The following is a 13,539-nucleotide window of genomic DNA, read 5'->3' as shown; positions in this document are numbered from 1 at the left end:
GCTAACTCCCTGCCCCTGGGGCAGGGGGCTGGACTCAATCTTCCGATGTCCCTTCCAGCCCTAATGTCTATGAAATCTATGAACTGTTATCAAGACTAGTTGGATGCAAATTCTATTACAGCTTCAATATAAATTTAACATGAAACATTCTATTCTGCAAAAAGGTGTCAGAAGAGGAGACAGAGACAGATTTAGATAGGAGGGCAGAGAGAAAAAGGCTGAATGATGAGGGGGGGAAAAATGAAGCTAGGGATTCCTATTTGGAAAAGAAAAATTACTTTTAAAGTGTTAATTCACTAATTGCTTGAATTACTGCAAAGATGTAGAGTAGTGGGATGCTGTTTCTAGAGGTGGTCCACAAGCATTGTAATAAGCTCCCCTTTACTGTTTAGTCGCATGAACTATTCTTGACCAATACTGCATGTAGGTGGGGGAAAGCAGAAGGAAAGATGGTCTAGTGGCTGGCTCACTGGCCTGGAACTTGAAAACCCCATCACATAATTCATCTGTGACCTTGGGCAAGTCATTCTGATCTACACATGAGCCTTTTTATACTTGTCTGACTTGTAGCAAACCAAAGACAGGGCAGGGCTGCACCTTATACCATTGAGAAGTGTGATCAGTTGTAAACGACAGCCTGCTTAGTCAGATGCTCTGAATACAGAAGACAGCAGCTAGCACTAATCTTCCACAATGCATTCACACCCACTTCTGGCATCTTTACTTAACAGCTGTACCACCAGAGCATAATGCACAGACTGGGAAGGCACCCGCTACTAAAGGGACTACAGCAGGCAGCCAGATGCATGGGAGTATCTACAGGAACCTTTTAGGCAACAGCAGAAGCTTTGTTTTAGGTTATTTGGCAAAAGGGAAATAGTTCTGATAGCTGAAAGAATGCAGAGGAGTTTGGTGCACAGATGCTAAATTTTACCAGCAAAACTGGAGTTCTGCCAGCAAAATTCTAAACTGTAGACTAGGTACTGAAAATAGCTTTGCTAGCAAAACCTGCTAGGAGCGTAATGGATAAGCTCATGCCTAAAGAGATAATGCTATGCTTAAAGCCTTATTTTAGATATTATGCAAAGGTTTTGTTAGCATAATTTATTCCTAAAGGAATAGGTTTGTGCCATACCAATAAAGAGATCTGCCAGTATGAGCCATGCCTCCTCAAAGGGTACATACAGCATAGACAGCTGCAAACCCCTCGTAATATAGATAAGTGTTCTGTGCCCCCATTTCCCCATCCTTAGGTTAATACTTCCATACCTCACAAGGCTGCTGAGAGGCTAAGGTAGTGGCTCTCAACCAGGAACCACAGGAACTTGCCAGGCATACCATGATGCCAGCATTGCCACCACTGAAAGGTGAAACTGTCCCAGGCACCTTTTTTCAGAGGCACATCAGAGCTGAACTGAGAAGCAAGATAGGAATAAAAAGTGCTTTCCCTTTAAATCTCAAATGTAGATGAACAATTGTTACTATTTTTAATTAAAATCACTATCCAGGTGATAAGCACAGAAAATTGAAGAAAAATCAGAGTTACGGTTATTTAAAACTGGAATTGATATATGGTAACTTTTGAAGCTATTGCTCCGAACATTTATAAAAAGATAAAAGTCTAATGAATCAGAAAGTAGTTAATACTTTGTTGCAGGGGTTTAGGTTGTAGCCGTGTTGGTCTAAGGACATAGGCAGACAAGGTTCCTTGGGTGAATTTGATATCTTATTAGACCAACCCAAATAGTTGGAGAATAGTTATTAAGCAAACTTTCGGGTTCAAAAACCCTTTGTCAGGCTAAGGAAGTTTCAGCAGTTGGTGTGTGCTCTTCCTGGATGGAATGAAAAGTAAAGAAGCCAGGGGCTGGGCTGGGCTGGGGAGTCAGTTGCCCGGCAGATTATAATGTATCAAAAATCCAATGTCTATGTCTAGTTCATGATCTCTAGTACCCAGGAGGTTGAAGAAATGGAGCTCATAGGCTCGTCTCTGGGAAGCGTTGTGTAAGTTTCCCTTGAGGATCAGGACTGAGAGATTGGAGAGAGAGTGGCCCTCCTGTGAGAAATGTGCCCCCACCGGTAATTGGGTATTTCTGTCTTTGATAGATTTCCGGTGTGCATTCATTCTGGTGCGCAGTTGTTGTTTGGTCTCTCCTACATATCTTCCATCAGGGCATTTGGTGCATTGGATGAGATATATTACATTTCTGGAGGTGCAGCTGTAAGATCCTGGGATGCTGATGGCTCTGTTGTGGGGTGTAGTAATAGTGGGGGTGGTGGAGATGTGTTGGCAGGTTTTGCATTTCTTGTCCTGGCACGGTCTGGATCCGTGTGTGTGTTGGTGTTTTGGTGTGTTCTGGGCTTGAGGAAGTTTGCTTCTGGTGATGAGGTTGGCGAGGTTCGGTGCTTGTTTGAAGGCTAGGATGGGTGGCTCTGGGAAGTTCTTCTTAAGAATAGGGTCTCTGTCTAGTATGGGTTGCAATTTTTTGAGGATTTTCCGTACAGGTTCAAGGGAGGGGTGATACGTCATAACCAGCGGTGTGCGATTTGTGGGGGGTTTTCTTCTGTACTGCAGCAGTTCTTCACATGGTATCCAGGTGGCTCTTTCAAACATGTGATCTACCTCTCTGGATGAGTGTCCTTGCTGGGTGATAGCCTTTTTGAGATTGGTGAGGTGGTGATCCCGGGTGTTCTCTTCAGTACAAATGCGGTGGTATCTGAGGGCTTGGATGTATATCATAGTTTTTTTGGTGTGTTTAGGGTGATTGCTGGTTCTGTGCAGATTCATATGTTGGTCTGTGGGTTTCTTGTATACTTTGGTCTGTATTTTACCCTTCTGGATACTGATCATTGTGTCTAAAAAGGAGATGTTGGTGTTGGAGTATTCTAAAGAAAGTTGGATGGAGGAATGGTGACTGTTGAATTTCTGATGGAACTCAATCAGAGATTGCAGGTTTTCAGTCCAAATGATGATGTCATCGATGTATCTTAAGTATAGCAAGGGTTTAATGGTGCAGTTCTTGAGGAAGTCTTCTTCCAGGTGGCTCATAAAAAGGTTGGCATTCATCAACCTCCTGGATACTAGAGATCATGGACTAGACATAGACATTGGATTTTTGATGCATTATAATCTGCCTGGCAACTGACTCCCCAGCCCAGCCCCTGACTTGTTTACTTTTCATTCCATCCAGGAAGAGCGCACACCAACTGCTGAAACTTCCTTAGCCTGACGAAGGGTTTTTGAACCCGAAAGCTTGCTTAATAACTATTCTCCAACTATTTGGGTTGGTCTAATAAAAGATATCAAATTCACCCAAGGAACCTTGTCTGCTTAATACTTTGTAACACTTATTGTTTAGCAATCTGAAACGCATTGCTAGGCCAGTAAGGTCATAAGTACAAGTGCTTTTGTCCATAAATGATCTTTTGTCTTTACATTGCAAGAACAAATGGCTTACAGTGAAGATGCAGTATTTCAGTAGCTAGGAAACAGTCTACAGAAAAAAAAAAATAGATGTGTGGGAAAGCTGGGTCAGAAAAGGGTCTGTATTGAAATTTAACTAGTGTTTACTGAACTGGATGAATATTTGGTCTCTGCACAATTTTAATTGCCTGTCTGACTTAGTGCCCTGCAGCTTTATCTCAGCAAAAGCTAAAAGATGCTCCTTAGTAGTGTCACACATCTAGAGTCTTTAGATTGAAGATGACAGTCAGGTTGGAGGGTTTTAAGAGTTATAAGTGGACTTTTGATACACAAATCAGGTCTCTGGCCAACAACTTTAATTAGCATTTCTTAAACAATGGAAGCAACACAATGCATAACCTCCCCACCCCCGCCCAACAAACAACTACTGACATTTTTAGATGCTTCTTTCTAACAGCAGTTCAAAATAATGCCTTGTAAGCACAAGGAATGAATTAATTTAATAAAATTACTCTGAAGATTACATTACTTGCTGTATTCTCTATTCTTACCAGTTATCAGTTTTAATCTTTGGACGAGAATGTACTTCTTTCAAAAAGCGAATATGTACAATAAAAATGGTGTTATAGCACAAGGTTTTTCCCACAAAGCCCTGACATGTGAAGGCCTTTCTATGCTTCTGTTTCTCTCCATGTATAGCCTCTTCCCCAAGACCTGCCAATATCTTTAGCCTGGTTTAGAGTAACATCAGATCAGTAGAGTATAATTTTAAAGAAAGTTCTTTTTATATCTTAATCAGAAGCTATTGAAGCTCATGTTCACAGAAAGATAGGTACTAGTGTTACAACACGACCTCAAGGAGAATTTAATACTTTAGTTATTACTTTACAATTAATATAGACAGCTAGCTTTAACGTAGCAACTGATCATGGGTCAAACTTCATGAAACCAAAAGTTTGGCCAGCAACTGATCATGGGTCAAACTTCATGAAACCCAAAGCTTGGCCCCAGCCAAGAGACAAGTGTTAAGCACAATTTTTTTTTTTTTTTTTTTTTTTTTTTTTTTTTTACACATCCCTGCTCATAGAAGTTAACCAACACTAACTCCCAGGCCTGGGCTATATTAAAGCTTTGTCATTATAGTTGTGTTAGCCAGGAGAGAGAAGGAAAATAAAAAGGTTCACAACCTGCAGTTAACACAAGTACACTACTGCCCCCCCACCCCCACACACACAGATGCAGAGGAGCATATTTTGACAGCTTAGCTAGAGTTGTTCTTCAGAGTGGTGCTATAGTTACAACGAAGAAAAGCCTCTTTCCTTCATCTTATGCTTATCTCCATGAGGGAGCTCTGCTATCACAGCTATATCAACAGGGCCTCTAGTATAGAGGGTATCTCACATTTCTTCAGTACATGGTAAAGGTTCAGTTGAGAAAGCATATGTCTTGTGTGTGTGCTTGCTTCTTATGCTATCCTGCAGGGTCTCTGCTGAGCTCCACAGTTCCTGGAGTTAATGTTTATATTGCTATTAAGGAAAGAACAGCGCTGTCCAGTGCTGGACCCTTGTTTTTCCCTTCTTTTAAAACTGTTGAAAAAGCACTAACTTAGTGCATCATAAATACCTTATGAAGAGCAATATTCAGCATAACCAAGTAAAGCCTCAAAAATATCTTACCTTCCCCTGTATCCCACTTTGGTTCCCCAACAAAGCACATAACAGCGTCACTGAAGCACTCTGGAATGTGGGGAAGGGAAAAGAGGAAGAAACTTCCACTACAATGTAGTGGAAGTTACTGAACTTCCTATTGGCAATTTAAAAAAAATACAAAGTTATATGGCAGTTCATTAGTTTATTTTACAAAGGAATCGTCAGCTGCTTCTGTGCTTTTACAGGTTACAGATCTAATAAATAGTACTCCAAACATTCAGAAAAATGAAACCTCTACTCTCAGTGGGGGAAATATATATTATACTATATATTCCCTACCTGAATTTCGGCTTTCAGAACACAGAAGCCAATTTAATGCTCTAAGTCTTCAGGCCAGCTTCAAGAACTTAGGTTCAAGAGCCTAAAAAGAAGCACTGCTTTCTTGATAACTGGCTCATCATAATTTGAAAGACTTGTACAGTGGAGAAAAGCAAGGAGCAGGATCTGGAGGATGCAGGATTCAGCAATGGTCCTCATCTTTGGTAGACTTTTTCTTCAAGGAATTTGCTTCCTAAAACTAAATCAGCTGACATGAAAAGAGTGCCCTGAAGCCTATTCACTTTGAGTTTTTCTTTGTTTGGGGCTGGGGAGAAGAAGGGGTTTAGCTGGAGTAATTCTCTTAATTGTACTCAAATACAAGATAAACACCCAAATAATTAGATTGTATATATAGAAAATTTATAAATTCGTTATAATTTTCCAGGTCATAGTCAGATAACCCCTTTGCCCTCTGATTCCCCCCATCCCCAACTTCTTCCTCCTGCAGCCCCTTCTCCCTCTCCTTGCTCTCAGACCCTGCTATCCCTGAGTAAGAGACAAATTTGAAGACACTGACCTTGAAATAAAACACACCTGTAGTAATTCACATGTAGGCAAATTACTACAGATATCCATATACTTAGTTCATCCAGAATTGATGCATTTTATCTTTTTGAAATGACTGTAAGGTTTAGAACAGGTACTCCATAATGCACTTTTAAGCAGCATTTAGTACCAACTTATAGGGACCTACCAAAAATCAAAGAGTTAAGCGACCAATTTCATAGGCAGATGGCAGGGCCAGCTGCCATTTCTGTGGGCTTGTCATGATGTCTTCCCCCCCCCCCCCCCACCTCTGATTGGTCAAAAGGTCCCAGTGGCCCCACCCTTTGCTGCCGATTGGTTAAGAGCATTGTCCGTCATGCACCCCTGCTCCTTGCCACTGACTGGCTGAGAAGGCTGTCCATTGTGCAACCCTACCTCTTGCTGCTGACTGGCAGCAAGGGTCAGGGCCAGAAGCCAGGCAACCCTCTCTGACAATCAACAGCAAAGGGTGGGGATAGCCATCATCTTGGCCACTACTCTTCATGCCAGCAGCATGCCCATCTCCTCCCACCCACAGCTGCACAACTAGACCTCAGCAGCCATGAAGACCACTGGCTCCCACTAGGGAGACAATTTTTATTTTTAGCAAGTTTTTTTTTCCCCCATGGATTTCACAGACAATTCTTAATTTCATGATTTCTACAAAATCCATTAAATCATTGGTTGAGTAGATCTCTACCTATACATAGTACAAACTATGCATGGTTAGACCACACACCCCAAAAAATCATGATTTACCATATAGTTCATTGAGCTGGGTCCCAGGAGAGGCAAGCATTTCAAGCCATGGTAACCCCACAGCTCTGCACTGCTCAGTACATGGGATCTACTCCAGATATCCCCCACAAAGGATCAATGTGCTAATTAGCCCCCATTCATGCCTGGAACTGGGTGTTCTTGTCATGAGTCCTGGGATCCTCCAAAAATGTATATGCTGATGAGGTCAGAACAACCTGGTCAGGGCTCTACCTCATGGAGGGCAGAGCCACACTAATTATATATGATAAGCTGAAAAGGGGGATGACAGAGGGATTGCAGTTACACTGTTTGGGAGTCCCCTTTGGTGATGTTTGCCAGATATTTACGGTTGGTGAAGAAATAAGAATTATTGGAAATGAAAAAGAAAAGGTGCAGCTCAGCTGTGGGAGTGACGAGAAGGTAGAAACATATGCAATATAGTGGCTCACCATGACTTGAAAGCATCAGCACAGAGGGGCTGCACTCAATGGGTATTATTGTATTATTATTTATATCTTTATTAATTTAAAATGTTTAAGATTGTGTAAAATTAGGGGTGTGAGTGGCAGACAATTTAATAATAACTATATACTGTTAAAAGCTTTATTGAATCATATACCAAAATATAAAAAGTAAAATATCCATAAATCAATAAAGCATACCTGCTTTAAACCATTCTGTTCATTTGGTAGTATATTCATACCAGGCTGGAGCCTTCACTCTCATGGAGCAGAGCACCAACAGAGGCCAGGCCAGCTCGGCAGGAGTTTGGCGCCCTGCCCTGAGCATGCAGGGGCCAGGCCAGGCTTGACAGGAGTCTGGCGCCCTATTCCCTACTGGGATTTGGGCAAAGCAAACGGCCAGCAACACTAAGCTCATGCCTGCCAACAATCCTGCCCCTTGGTGGCTGAACCACAGCAGCATCCCCCCCAGGCTCTGTTGCCAGCAGGCAGCATCCAACTAACCCCCCTGCCCCAGCACAGCCCCCAGCTTCTGCAGCTGCTACCAAAGGAACAGAGCACAGGTGACACAGCAGAGGCTCCCACAACCCCACCAGCAGTGGCCGCCATGCATGCATGGGTACACGGCATCCCCTGTTCCAGATTTCTTTACCCCCATCCCAGATTTTTTTAATGTCCCCTTTTTATAAATTACTGTCATTACCAATGGAAATATTTTTTCATCACTCTGTGAGCGTGAGGTGAAATTGATATTCAGCAATAAAAATCAAACCCAGCCAAGTCTAAGTATGGGCTACTTTTTTTTTTTATAGTCATGCGCAGTGTTGGCTCTATTTACCTAGCTTCATAGATGGTTCCCGTTACTGAGCACATGCTGTTTTTGACAAGTTTAATGCATTGTCTATCAGTAAATATGATTCATTTGTATGCAGATATAAGATTGGGACTCCCCTCCCCATGCTGTTTGGGGGTGGGGGCGTACCTAGTCATGTATTAGAGTAAGCACAGTAAATATGGTACATCTGTTACACCTAGTTGGGTTAGGAATTTGTTATAAGTCAATTCAGCTGATCAGTGAAACGAGAAAGAGTTGTTCACACTGATATAATCATTCCCAGTTCCCAAACTTATGAGATACAGGGAGGCTTTAAATTGAGCAAATATATGGTTTTATACTATTAGGAGGGATTTCCCTGAGAGAGAATCTGCATTTTAAAAACAACACAGACAGACAGACGAGACTGTCTACATGTCTAACAAGATCACACAACCCACCCACTTGAAAAAAGGAGGTCAGTCCTGGATAAAGGACAGAAATGTCTAAGATGAGCGTGCATCCAGTTTCACCACTGACTGACGGACAACATGATAAACTCTGCATAGTCTCATGTTCCCCTGTAATACATGGATGATACCTGAATATCACTCAGGGAACTTCAGAGGATGTGTATTCCAAACACTGCAAGAACATATGAAAGTTGCCCTATAGATTATACCCATAGGGCAACACTATTGTTGATCAGTTGAACCATTAGCAATTCATTAACTTTTGATAATTAAAATCTGCTACTTCACCTCTACCACCTCCCAAATGTTCCTGAGTGATAGCAAGTCAAGTGCCACACACTCAGGCAGATGCCTCCAAAGTCATTACCAGTTACTTATTTTTATTTAGTCTGAAGAACAAGTTTTTTGTCTATAGCTACCAAATGTGGCGTCAACCTTTTATTCTCGTCACTCATGCTTTCAGAGACTGGCATTAAACCTTACTGGCTTCAGACCATTCCCACTAGTATGGGATGTACTGCAAGTTGTCCACTATGAAGTTCTCTTTCCTGGATTCTTTTTGGAACACACCTCATTCCCTCCAGTCTACCAATACTAAAAAAGTACTTTCGCTTGGCATTCAGACCATATACAGTTTATCTAATAAAAAAGCCATTCACTGGCTCAAGTTACATTCCGATTCCTAGTTATCTTCTTAAACTCTCACACTATTTGACTATTTCCTATTTTTAAAAGAACCACTTACCCTAACCTACTCTTAAATGGTCTCCGTGGCTCATTTGAATGGCCCTTCATACTCCAGCCCTATGACCCTATACACAGAACTCCCTCACAGATCTCATTCAGCACTCACTAACCAACTCTTCCTTGAAGGACTCTTCAGAAAGACTTAAAAAGCAGGACATATTATCCAGGCAAGTGACTGCATGAACCCATCCACCTCCTCATCTTTGACCTCATCCAACAGGCAACCTACCTTCAGAAGCGATAATCTGAATAAATAGATGCAACGCAATAAAAAAAAAAACTGAAGAAAAAAAATCCATGTTAGTTTAGATAGGGAAATGAAACAAAGTGTTTAAGTGACTTGCATTGAAAGCACCGATCAGGATTCGGATCTTATCATTTGGCAAGCCTGTCCCCCAATTCACTTTATGCTGATTTCAAGAAACTGAAGTGTAATAAACATCTGCAGTTGCACCTATGATAGTGGAAGTGAGGGGCTGTATGTGTATTCTGACCACATTAGCAAAGAGCAGCAAACTAGGGTGCCTGATGGGCTCATGTGCACATTGGTCAAGCTGAGACAGTCATGCTGATCTGGTAAGTGGTTACACTTTGTATCTGCAAATGTGTCCAAATAGTTTTGCTAGACTGTAAAATAAACCATATCTAAAATAATTTTCATTTTCTGCAGCATGTTGAATTCATTTATATTTAAGCTTTGTTCGACAAGCTTTAGTTAAAGCGCCCTCATCTCCATTTTTCAGTGGGTGGATGCTGATACACATGACACTCTGGGTGCTTTAATTACAGCAGCTCTCAAAGCCACTCTAAAGCGACACTCCCCACCTACTTCTGGAGCACATGTATCAACACCCTTTGTTTCTGGATTTAACTAGAACAAAAGGAGAATCTAAATTGACATATAAAACAATATTTGATTGCACACAAAGATTTAATTAATTATTCTAGTTTCTTACTTTGCCAGAAAGGTCATATAAAAGTCAAGAGGTACTTAAAGTTATCTTTGTAATCATTTAATATCCCCTTTCCATTCACTTTGGAGATAAAGATAATTAAAAGCAACAAAACCAAGTAGTACTTTTAAAAAATGTTAAAGTCAAGACTACTACAAACATAGTACCTTTTCCTGCACTGTATGCTTTAAGGTCCTAATCTAAGTAGGTTTTGCATGGAGCTGAATTAGAAGCACAGGATACAAGACCTCAATCCTGCTATAACAACCATTCCAGTTCGACTTGGGACTAGTACTTCTTGTTTTTCCCATTACCCTCTTGAAGGAGTTTTGCATGGTTAAATTCAATAGCCTCCTTCCACTCCCTTCCATCCCACCCTACCCCCATCCATGTTCCCTTGCACACTAGCAGTTAGGGCTTATGCAGAACTGACTTCTACTGAAACCCTAGTGACTGAATGGCCACCTCAGGTACAGTGAATTAGGATTTCCTGGGAATAAGTCTTCTTTAACAACCTCCACAAGACAGTGGATCTTGCACTGAAACTGGACAGAGTTCCAGGTGCCAAAACCTTGAGACACCCATGTAGATTGTGTGCTGCAGACACAAGTATTTATTTTCTTCAGAAGTTTTCTGCCCTTCAGGTTCAGTACCTGAATAAGCATTTGAAGGAGCTCTTTATTTTAGTCATTTTTTGAGACAGGTACTGTTGAGTGTTCAGTTTTACAGCAGACAAGAGGCAATTTCTGTATGGTAATCATTAAAACAAGATTCACTCCTTGTCCAGGCAGCCAGAACAAGACCTCTGCACTACCCGAATGATGTTCTGGCCATTGCAGAGAAGTGAATTTGCCACGCATGCACACCTTGTTAGTTTATTTTGAGAGGCAGTCATTTTAAATTGTTGAAATAGTGTGAATATATGAACAAAAATGTAAAAAGCATCAGAAGTAGTGTTAATGTATTTAACAATTGTGGTTCAGTTTGTTTGCAACATGTAAACCTACCATAGCTTCCGACAGTAACAACAAACCCCTACTTGATGCAAACACATCACTGCAGAACACTGCCTTTTTCATATCTGCAAGAAAGCAGGAACTGGGCATCACATTAGCAAAGTTCTTCCAAGTTTACACAGATTTAAAGGAAAAATAATATCAGTAAACCACAGGGATGTCTGGCTTAACAGCCTTCTGAAACCACATTAAATAAATACTATACCACACAATCTAATATCTTGTTTTACCATTGTCCTCCAAGTAATGGTTTGAAATTCCTGTGGTTGGCTCTAACTCAAAATGACAAAAAGTCTCCCCCTCCCCAGTAAGGCAAACTTACAGCCATTTCACTTACCGGTACCTTTTTTAATCAGGTGTTTTGTAAACCTGGTTATTTTAGACTATGTAAAGGAGACTTCAGACCATATCTGCCTGACAAAAATCCAGCCACATTGTAACAATTGCCCCCCCCCCCCCCCCAACCTTATGTCAGGGAAAGACTCAGTGGGAGTTTTATCCTCACCGAGACACACACGCACGCACAAAAATAAATAAATAAAAATCAAGCTCCTTCAAATGCAACAGCACATTTAAAGAGGTTTTAGAATTAAAAAAAAATAAAATGAAGAGGCAGTCTTTATCTGCAACACCTGATCTGATGGCTAAGTCAGCAAAGAGCAAGCCCAGTTCCCATGCACTTCTGGCAAAAGGCAAGTTAACTGTACAACGTAACATTTATTCAATTTGCTTATCATAGCAAGTTAGCTCACATAACTAAGAAGGATGTAACGAGCCTGCTACAAGTGCTTGTCTCATACTATCAAATCTAAGCCCCAAGCTGCATACTACCCATTGCAAGAGAGTGGTGAGGTAAGGATTTTTGTGGGTGCTCTCTCTCATTGGAACAACTGCATGGCTGGGATAGATTTAGACAAGCTTTCAAACGCAGGGCATTCTCCTTCAGGTGCGGCCAATGCCCTACATTTGAAAGCTTGTCTAAATCTGATGCCAACCGTGCAGTTTTGAATTGGAGGTGAAACATAGTATCCTTCTGTTAATATAAAACCCTGGAGCACACCTCATTTTTAGGCATCAAGCACATTACCCAATCCAATATAATACTGGTACAAATAAGACCCAGTTTTGTCAGCATTAAGAGATGCTTAATGTGCTCGCAAATCTGCTTTCACGAGCAAAATTAACCATGTATAAAGGGTTGCAGGCTTCCAGAGTGACTATAAGATTTCATTAGAAAAGGTCTTTGACATTTCTCAGCCTTTTAAAGAAAGGAAGTATTCCAATGATTCCTCTCTCAAAGCAAGACTAACAATACTAAGATTTGGGGAAGGCATATCAGTGATTCCTCTCTCAAAATAAGGCTAAACAGTGACATATTAATATTTGAAGAAGGCCTATCAGCCAGTCCTTCCTCAAAATAAGAACAACAAGCTGCAACAAATTAAAATTTGGGGACCGCATATCAGCAATTCCCCCCTCAAAATAAGGCTAACAAGTGGCAGAACATTAAGATTTCAAGACTGACACGAGGAAATCACCAGAGACTTTTCCCCTCAAGTCAAGTCTGCGGAGCCATGACAATGAACAAGGAAGCCAAAAAGCAGAGAGAGAGAGAGAGAGAGAAAAAAAAAACAAAACAAAAACCCCCTGAAATAAAAAAAAAAATCAAAATGACAATTTGATCACAGACTTATAGAGAAGCTAGCTGGAAAGGACTGCCAGAGCTGTCTAGTCCAAGCCCCTGCCTAAAGCAGGCTCATCCCTGTTCAAACCAACCCATAAACCAACCTCTTGCAGTCAACTCCGACACCCACCAGCTGCCCTGTGGTGAGCACCAGGCAGGGTGCCCAGTAGAATGGAAATGGTGCCAGTGTTGAGTCCCCGGGAGCAGGCGCATGACTGAGGGATGGAAAAGCAACAGAGCCTGCAAGGCTGAGATGCCGCGACTCTGAAATTGGTTCCTTATCCCCAGTTCCTAACGTTTTTGACCCATAATCCCAGCTCTTTATTCAGGGCTACATGCCTAACACGCCACATGGCTTTACGTGTTTATTAGTGGATGCACATTTCTGAGGAAATTCTAACTCTTGAGCCTGTCCAATTCAATACTAACAACCTTTACAGTGCGTAAAGATTCGCTTCGAAAAAAGGCCCGGAACTGGGAATAAGGACCAAACTCCCATTGCACCAAGATGTGAGGCACCATCTCCGGTCCCACCCAGATGTGGGGCACCAGTGGGGCATTTCCTCAGGACCTGCTGCAAGGCTGGGAGGGGGGAGGGGGGGAAGAAACCCCTGAACAGCACGGAGAGAAGAGAGTCTAGCGCTGCTTCGTCTCAGCAG

At 41.7% G+C, this 13,539-nt stretch overlaps 1 protein-coding gene across 1 annotated transcript in view; it reads right to left on the bottom strand.

The window, feature by feature from the left end:
- SCRN1 (secernin 1) overlaps positions 1-13,539 on the bottom strand; it is a 69,728-nt gene that overhangs the window by 55,775 nt on the left and 414 nt on the right. The gene's annotated exons all lie outside the window — the stretch shown is intronic.

The sequence above is a fragment of the Alligator sinensis genome, unplaced genomic scaffold (genome assembly GCF_000455745.1).
Source record: "Alligator sinensis unplaced genomic scaffold, ASM45574v1 scaffold29_1, whole genome shotgun sequence".
NCBI classification, from domain to species: Eukaryota; Metazoa; Chordata; order Crocodylia; family Alligatoridae; genus Alligator; species Alligator sinensis.
The sequence above is the reverse complement of the archived record's forward strand: the minus strand, read 5'-3'. Positions and strand labels throughout refer to the sequence as shown.